The 9,649-nt window shown below is 37.9% G+C and overlaps 1 pseudogene; it reads right to left on the reverse strand.

The window, feature by feature from the left end:
* Positions 1-353: 353 nt before the first annotated feature.
* On the reverse strand, positions 354-988 carry LOC110214835 (large ribosomal subunit protein eL13 pseudogene; annotated as a pseudogene).
* Between the last annotated feature and the right edge of the window lie 8,661 nt (positions 989-9,649).

Below are 9,649 nucleotides of genomic sequence, written 5' to 3' on the forward strand. Positions count from 1 at the left end.
TAATACATAATAATATGTAATAATAATATGGTTTGAATAATGGTAAGCTTTTTCTAAAAGTTCTTGTGGGTAAGAAGTCAGTGAAATGCTATGGACCCAATTCGTCTGGAAAGAAAAATTGTATCTATTAATTTGCAACGAATATTTGAAGTTCCTATAATGTATGAGGCAACTTACTCAGCACTTTACTAAAACCAGAGACATTTAATTGGAATAGTTGATAGAGCTTACACTAGAGTTCTACTCTGATGGCTCACCATTGGGTGTAGTTGAACCTACATTCTTTTTTTAAAAAAATTAATCAATCAATTAATTAATTAATTTTGTGTTATTTTATTGAAAGTTCTCAGAGGCTATTTGCTTTTTCTTTCCACATCTTGCTCTGCAGCCTTCTTGGCTTGTTTTGCCTGGATTCCAAAGAGACAGGCCTTGACCTGGGCCATTCGAAGACTAGCAAATGCTTTGAAATTCTTCTTGTCTTCAGTGATGACTCAAGCTTTCTCTATCTTGTAGACATTTCTGGTGAGAATAACTGGTCCTGTAAGCTGGGTTGCCAACTTGAGTTCTTCAGCAGAGCTATCTCCCTTCTTGGGTGCAGATGGTTTCCTTGGGAAGAGGATCAGTTTGGAACAATATTCTTTCAGCCGCTGCACATTTGCCTGAAGAGACTCTGTAATCTTATTTCAGTGACGAGGGTCCAAAGAGTACCAATGGCCTGTGCCATTTTTATGGATACCAGCCACCCAAACCTCTTCCAAGCTGAATCCTTTACCAGCACATACTTTGGTGTGGTATTGGACAGTACAGCACCTCACAATGGGCCAGATAGGACCAGATGCAGGGCAAGGAGCAATTCGACATGCTTTTGCTAGATCGGCATTTCACCTTCTGATCTTCTTGGCTGGCTGGTCAGACCATGTGGAACTTGTCTTTGCCAGTATTTGTGGAAATGGGGCTTCAGAATCATGTCATTTCAACTGGGCACCATGGCTGATTAGAGCCCTCCTCATGGGCACCTCAGCTGATTGGAAAAGTAATTAATTAATTTTTTTCAACATTCACTTCTACAAGTTTTTGAGTTTTAAATTTTTTCCACCTCCCTCCTCTCCTCCATCCCCAAGATGGCATGCAATCTGATACAGGCTCTACATATACATTCTTATTAAACATATTTTCACATCATTCATGGTGTAAAGAAAAATTATAATGAATGGGAGGGACCACGAGAAAGAAGAAACAAAACAAAACAAAAAAAAGAGAGCAAATAGTATGCTTCAATATGCATTAAGACTCCATAGTTCTTTCTCTGAATGTGGATAGCATTTTCCATCATGACTCTTTTGGAGTTGTCTTAGATCCTTGTATTTTTGGGAAGAGTTAAGTCTATCAAAGTTATTCATCTCACAATGTGGCTGTTATTATGTACAATGATCTCCTGGTTCTGCTCGCTTCACTCAGCATCAGTTCATATAAGTCTTTCAGGTTTTTCTGAAGTTTACCCGCTCATTAGTTCTTATAGCCAATACTTGTTGAACCTACATTATGACAGTGGAACCAAACTTTGGCTGGTCTTTGAAAGCTGGACAGGCTCTGAGTACAATGCTAAGGATAGACAGTGTGTCTTTTGTTGGAAGGCTAAATTCAGAGAAACTAATCATCTGATTGATCATAAGGTGATGACACTATCTGTGGGACTTCCCACACCTCAGGTTTCTCATCTGTAAAATGAATGTGTTGGAAAAGAGGACCTATGGACCTGTACAGTTCTAAATCAATGAACCTATGAATTGTTTAACCAAGACATTCTTAGAAACCTATGAAGACATGAGCTGTGATCTACATTTTTACAGTGAATCTATGCCTACAAAATCACAGGTCATCAAAGTATAAAAGATTTTGATAGAGAATGGATTACTTAATAGGTCATTGTATAAGAGGCTGTTCATCTGGATGAAAGAGGTTAGTTTAATAGGCAAATACCTCAATCCAACTCTAAATTATGCATATTGATTTTAAACTAAATTATATGTAGTCAAATATAGAATTAATAACAACAGCTCACATTCATAAAGTACTTTGAAGATTACAAAGCATTTGCCTCACAAAGAACCCTGTGAGATTTGTTATTATTTCTATGTTGCAGGAGGAAAATGAGACTTAGAAAGGATAAAGTAATTGTCCAGGATGAGATCGCCTATAAGGGACTAGATTAGAATCTAGTTCTTCTGACTAGAAAATTCAGGGAATTTTCCATTCTATCACATTGCTTCTTCATAAAGAAATATATTCTTGGTCTTTTCCTCCCCTTGATGTTCTTCTCTGTTGGGACCAATTTAATGGTGATAATTTTCCCTTACAAGAGATGATTACTCACCTCTCTGGATTATCAATAATTAAGATGATCTTTTTTATTGCTTGAATTTACTGGGTGATGGAACATCAGGAAGATTGGATCAATTCCTGAACAAAGTCCCATTTATATCTATGGTGGGATCATGCTCAGGCCAAAAGGAACCTGGCCAAGAATCACCACTGGACAGTTTTCTAAATACTGCTGAAGTATTAGTGGAAGTACTAGAAGATTTATTGGTTTGGACTTTATTTTTTTTCCCTGCAAGAGTTAGATAAATCCCTTAATTCCCTACTTCTTGTGACTTGGAAGGCTTGGTCATTCAGTATAATGAATATATTATTGCCACATAATCATTAAGATTCATAGTCCTCTGCAAGGCTGTCTATATTACAGAAGTGGAATCTGAAACAGCAGGATAAAAGCAAAATCTCCTTTTAGTAGGGCATGCCCTCAGCTTTAAATTTTTGACAAGTATTGTAACAGCAAGAAACCAACTACATCAGTAATATAGAGCTAACAGAAAAAAAATAAGACAAATTCACACACACACACACACACACACACACACACACACTTCTGTTAAAACCACAAGAACTGAATAGCAGAGGGAATTGAAAAATTTTCTTGTAGGGCATTACCAGCAAAAAAAAAAAATAATTCATGAGCATTTATTACTTTGTAACATGGTGAGTCTATTTCTCTACTCATTCCCAGTGCAGAGGGGGGCAGTGAACTTAAACATGGGTTGACACAGCCCCTGTGGGTTCTCTCTCTATTCACAAGTCAGTTGTTTTTGCAAAGAGATTGCTCTGAACCATTCTTGCTGTGCTACATAGCCTCAGTAGGCAGTGAAGTCAGGTTGTCTGGAAGGGGTGAGTATTGAATCTGCTTTTTATGTACAGAGGTATACTGCTGTAATGCTGTATTGGGAATGGCATAAAAAAGTTACCCAGTTGGCAACCACAGTTGCTCTCAGATAAAGGAGAAAAGGTAGTGTAGGTTTTCTTTTTGCAGGCTAGGAAGATGTATTGTTATTCATAATGGTCTTACTGGCTTCTTCAGGAAGGTTCCTGTATATGAAAAAGTATTCAAATGGCTTTGAGGGTATATTTTGGATTGGTAAACTTAGAGTATATCTGATGATTGGAAGCCAGGCCCCAGGATTCCACTAATTACTGCCTTCACCATCAGGCAAGACCAAGGACTAAGTATTTGCCCTACTACCTCAAGTTACCCTATGCCCTCCCATCTCTCTGGCATCATTTTTTGCTCAGGGATTTATAATCAAATCAAAGTTGCAAATTCCATTGTGGAGGATCTGATAATCTACTGAGTCAGAATTCCTGCAATTCTTAGTTGTGGAATGCCTGTGGAATGCTATCTTCTCTGTCTACCACATCCTGCTAACTCATACCCAAATATGTCAGCCCATCCACTTGCTATCCTCATACTACTATATTGTATCATTCCATTGAACCTTATGGCATCCTTATTCTATCGTCAACAAACAGCTCTTCATATTAGACTAGTCCTCTCTCCTGGAAATAATTTTACATGTATTTTTCTTTAGTTTTCAATATAAATGTTGCTCTCCCTTCCTTCCTCTCTACCATCTCCTTCCCCTTCCCATAAAATGTTCCTTACCTTTTGTCTTTTTATCCTCAGCATCTAGAAGTGTGCCCGCTGCATAGTTGTTGTTTGTCCTTCATTTTTGAAGAGGACCATGAAAATCAGGGAGGTGAGGCCATTACATGCGATTGAGGGAGAGCTATACAAAGTCATCATCTTCACTTTCTCCTCTGGAGCCATCTGGATCCAGTGGCAAGATGTAGATCAGTAGTCCCTCATTAAATGCCTTTGTAATTCTCTTTGTAAATTTTAGAGCCCTCTGTATGTTTGAGGTCTTACTATCAAAGTCATAACTAGGTTGGGGTGACTGGGACTTTTAGCTCAAGCCAACATCTGGGTAACACGCTTCTTTTTCATGGTGAACATCTGGCCCCATTATCTCCGTGCCTTATGGTCCCTAAGAGATTCTAAAGGTCTTTGCCCTTGTCTGAAGTTGCCCCTTCCTCACTGTAACACCCTGTTTTTCCTGTCTTCTATTTGAGATTGGGGATTAAGCTAGAGTCTTGGGGTGATATAAATTTCTTGGGAACAAGTATTATTTCTTTTATTTTATTTGTGTCCCCAGCACTTCATAAATATTTGTTTTTTTATTTTATTTTTCTCAATTGCATAATAAATACTTGATGATTGAATTATGGGATGTTATCTCTTTCAATAAGACAACAATGGACATTAAAGAGATAAGAGGAAGGAGGGGAACTCTAAAGTCTTCCTTAACTGTTTGTGATATCAATTAATTTCCTTGGTGCCCATTTCTCTAGGTTTTGAATATAGTTACCAGATTAATTAATTGAAATAAATCACTGTCTTGGCAGGTTTAGTGACTACCATCTATACTTAAAGATTTTTCCCAAAGCAAATGTGACACCAGGATATTTTGGGGAAGACATAGGTCATATAGTTTAATGAGATCTTTAATGATACTTACCGAAGGGGTGAAAAGGAAAGCTTGTATTTTTGCATTTTGGAAATGTCCTAGCTCATTACTCATACCAAACCAAGTAGTAGACAGGATTTAGTCCCCAGGCTGTAGGGGAACCCTATCACCTGTTGCTGTTGCTGACCCCTGAAGAATCTAGAGAAAAACAGTTCTTTGTCAAATGCACTTTTTTGGTCAGAGAATGACATGTAGACATTTGATAGATCTCTTTCATAATATATTGAAGACAAGAGTGATTTTATTTTTTGTGTTTATATTCTCAGTACTTAGCACAACGCTCAGCAAATAGTATATGCTTAGCCAATACTCATTGATTGATTAATTGTCCTTTTCATTCCCCTGTGTCCATCTGGATTTGTGGGGTGTCAGAATACCTAGTCACTGTTCCATGCTTGGTCTAGAGAGGAAATAAAACTATAGAGAAAAAAAATTATAAAGTGGAAGATGGCTGGGTGGGAGCTCTAGGACATGATAGGGGAAATGCCTCTTGGTTTGTGAAGAAAGAAAAAAATCATAGAGAAGAGCTCCATGAACTTAGGAAACCATGGAGAACATGACTCTCATCCTCTAGAGGAAGTGAAAATGATATGAATAGCCCTACTGAAAGAGAAAACAGCTAGAAAACCATACAGGAAACACCCTTTGGTCAGAGCTGTAATTAAGGTAAGATGGCTTTGGGATAGGACGCCAACATCTAGGGATGCAAAACTCATTTCTGGAAAGATCTAATTTTTCCTAAAGAATCAGAGATATTAGAGCCAAAAGGAGCTTTAGACATCATATAATCTGAGTCCCATATTTTATAGATTTAACAATAAGAGCCACTGCTATGCTAGACCTAGGATGCCTGGGGCTCTTGCCCTTTCCCTCTACATTGAGGGACCTTTCCTAGCTCTGGACCCATGCATGCATACATGCATGGTTCAGTCCTGGTGGAGTCTGGCTTCTAAAGTGAGGGGTTAGGATCTTTATGATTCCCTGCAGACTTTTCAGGAAGGTTACATTAACTCAACTTTGGTTCATTTTTAGTCTCCCCCAAATGGAGAAGCAGAAAGGGACAAAGCAAATGAGGTATTGGATGGCTACTTCTTTCTTCCACACAATGAAATACTTAACATAAGAGATTCACAAAATGCATGTTGGCAAAAAACCTAAACAGCCACAATAGTTACATAACAATTGGTATGCACTCTTTTGAGATTGAGAGTTAAGCATAAGACCATGCAGAACTAATCAGTTAACATTCTACATTTCACCTCAGCCTTGCACTGTACAAACAACTTTCTCCAAGTCCATGTCATCTGGTAAGTCAAACCAGAATCTAGAGCTCCTCTTCTTATCTGTGGTCATTTTTTTCTAGAAATGTGTAGTTGTAGAAATTCTTTCCTCTTACTGCTAGTTAGCTGAGACTGAGGACCTTTTAATCTCACAAAGTTGCTTACAAGCTGAAACTATCCATCTCAGGATAACTACCTATTCGTCCAGACACTCTGGAAAGCAGCAAAAAAGAAGAGGCAACCCTAAAGCTGAAACTTAGGCTTGCCTAGTAGGACATGTGCTTTAATGGCTGTGTGTTTATAACTGCCATGTTGCTGGGTTGAAGGAAGGTTATCATGCCACTTCCTTACTTATCCAAGGAGAAGTATATGGAATCTGACTTGGTAAGTGGGGAAATAGAGAGAGAGACACACACCCATTTTAAGTTCTATGGAGTCAACATCTCTTCCAGCTTAATGGCTAATAAAGGGGTTACTTTGTCATCTTATAGAATAAATACTTCAGCCCTGGACTATAATATGTTCGAAAGCTGTTGGGATAACTCAACGTGTGATCCATGGCATGAGTACCTCTCCCTATGACCCATACTACCTTCTGGCTACACAGCTGAGAAAATAGAAGCAAAGAGGGGCCTCATGACTAGTCTCAAATTCATGAGTAAATTCCACTCAGGTCTTTTGGCTGCAAGTTTAATGCTTCTTTCACCCTAGAAGACCTCACAAAGTTTTTTCTTCTTCCCCCAACAGTTATATCCAGATACTTTGGTACCACATAGATAAATCTAGCTGTTAATCGACTTCTTTCTTTCCCTGTTTCTCTCTGAAGATAGAGTGGTGGGGTTTACCTTTGATGTTCCTTAAATTTAAGATTTGGGGATATAAGAGCTTTGTTCTTCAAAACTCCACTTCAACTTGTTATGATAGATAATTTGGTCCATAAAGACAACATAGATTTCATGAAGATGTATATCTTTAGGAAAGCAAGGAGCAGCTATGCCTTAGTCAGGACTTTAGAGAGATTTGAGTATTAACAGAGGTTAACTAATAGAGGGGTCTACTTTCTTACAAATGACTTCAAATGATGTCTATTCCTTTCAATTGGCTTTGGTATCTTTCTTCATTATACAACAAATAGTAGTCTTCTAATGCTAAATAGATTCTTTTCCATAACACAAATCTACAAAGTCTCTGGATAGGCCAGTGTGTTTCATCTTTAAGCCAGTATTGCCTCAAGGTATTTTTTTTTTGTTTCTCTGAATAGGAATATTGGATTAAGAGAGATGAAGCCATTGTAACCTGACTGGAAAGTACTCACATGTATGTGTGAATATACACATAGGTACCACACACAATTCCTTAAACCACCCATACAGAGCTATAAAAAGTGAAAATTATTATGTAAGAAATTACATTTACTTCTTGGTAACTGAAATTCTTATGCCCAATCAAGACAGAAGAGTTTTCTCAGTCACAGAAAAATAATTTCAATAGTTGAAATATGGAAGAATTTGCTATGCTTTTTAAAAATAAAATATGAGTTGTCTAGTTTCATTCCCAGCCACTAGAATTAGAGGAAAGTACTTTTCAATTGTATTTCCCCCCTCCAATGAAATTCCAAGAAATTCTGATATTTCCATAAAAACTAGCATTTATGCATTATTTGATTTAGATGTGAGAGGAAAATAACTTTGTGTGTGAAAATAGCTTGTGGAAATACCATGAAAATATGTTTTTCAGCAAATTTTGAATAATGAAAGCATTTCCAGTTCACATAATGCTCTACCTAAACCAAAGAAAATAAAAGAAATCTGTTAATGTATGTTTACTATAACTCTGAGCTATATCAAAAGTCCATTACAAACAGTTCTTAACACAAATGGAATGCTCACTTTGACTGCTAGCGTTATCCTCGTAGAGAATGAATATTAATATCTTTTTCTAAGACACTCCTTTAGGTCATTATAGAATAGCAAGAGCACAATTATATAGCACTTTAAGGTTTACAAAACACTCTCCCCACAATAAGCTCATGAGGTAGTTAGCATAAATAGTATCATCATTTTATGGATGAGAAAAGAAACTCAAAGTGGTTGTCATTTTGCATAGGGTTGTCCAGCCTAGGATTAAAACCCAGGTCTTCCATCTCCAGACTCTGTGTTCTTTCTACTTTACCTAAAGACACTGTGGCACAGTGGGAGAAACCTTGGAATGAGAGTTCCTAAGGACAAAACCCTCTTCAGATACTTACTACTAGTTTAATAGGGCAGCTAGGTGATGGAGTGGATAGAATATGAGGCCTGGAGTCAGGAAGACCTGAGTTCAAATCCAATTTCAGACACTTACTAGCTGTGTGACCCTGTGTAAGTCACTTAATCCTGTTTGCCTGAGTGTCCTCATTTATTAAAATGAGCTGGAGAAGGAAATGGCAAACTATTCCAGTACCTTTGCCAAGAAGGTTGGGCACAGCTGAAATGACCAAACAACAATAACAACTAATTTAATCTTGGACAAATTCCTTAATCTTTCTTTACTTCAATTTTCTCAACTGTAAAATGAAAGAGGTTGGATTGATGGCTTCTGAAATTCCTTCCAGCTCAAGATTTATGATTCTATGATCCAATTATCATCCTGTTTCTCACAGAATGAGTATATAATGAGGGTTTGGTATATAGACAGACCCCATCAACTTGCTAAGATGGTATCCACATGAAAGATGATGGGAGGCTGCTTCTAGAATTGTGAGGACTGAAGAATGTGTGGACATTCTGCAACTGTTTCTGGTTGGCTTACTACATGGTTGGGAGGAAGCTTTTTCCTAGACAGAACTATTTGTATCTGAGGGAATATAGTGACTCCTCTTCTGACAGCTTCTGTTGAGAGAACAATAAGATCTTTCTATTTTTTATTTCTATATTTCTATTCCTCTCCCCTCCTCCCACTGTCCTCAGCCATTGGGATCTTGAGAAACAAGTCTCTTTATTTTTCATTTTTCATTCTAAGTGCAGAGAGTGGAGTGCAAATCTGGACCAGGAAGGTGAGCCAGGGGCATCTAGGAGTCCAGGAACTCAGGGTGGGTGCTGCATCCAGCCCAGCATTAATACTCAGAGAAGCAAGGTCCCAGGACTCAAGTCTAGCAGAAATTGGCAGTTCTTCCAGCTTTGGTGGACTTGGTGGAACAAATGCTGTGTAGCAATTGAGCTAAGTTGTGCACTTAGTCTCTCCCTCCCTCTCCCAAAGATTCAGTGAGTAGAGGATATAATACCCTTGAAGTTTTAGGGAAATTGTCTTTATGCTTATTCTTGCTCTATATATGAAGCAAATATCCTTTTGTAAAAGGTAATTGATATTAAGTGGTTAAATGGAATTGGGTGCTAGTCCCTGGCCTCCTAAATATGGAAAACACAGCTGGTTGAGGCTCAAGTTGATGGCAGAATAGATACCCACAAACCC

This window comes from Phascolarctos cinereus, unplaced genomic scaffold, assembly GCF_003287225.1.
Source record: "Phascolarctos cinereus isolate Bilbo 61053 unplaced genomic scaffold, phaCin_HiC Scaffold_726;HRSCAF=1367, whole genome shotgun sequence".
Lineage (NCBI taxonomy): Eukaryota > Metazoa > Chordata > Mammalia > Diprotodontia > Phascolarctidae > Phascolarctos > Phascolarctos cinereus.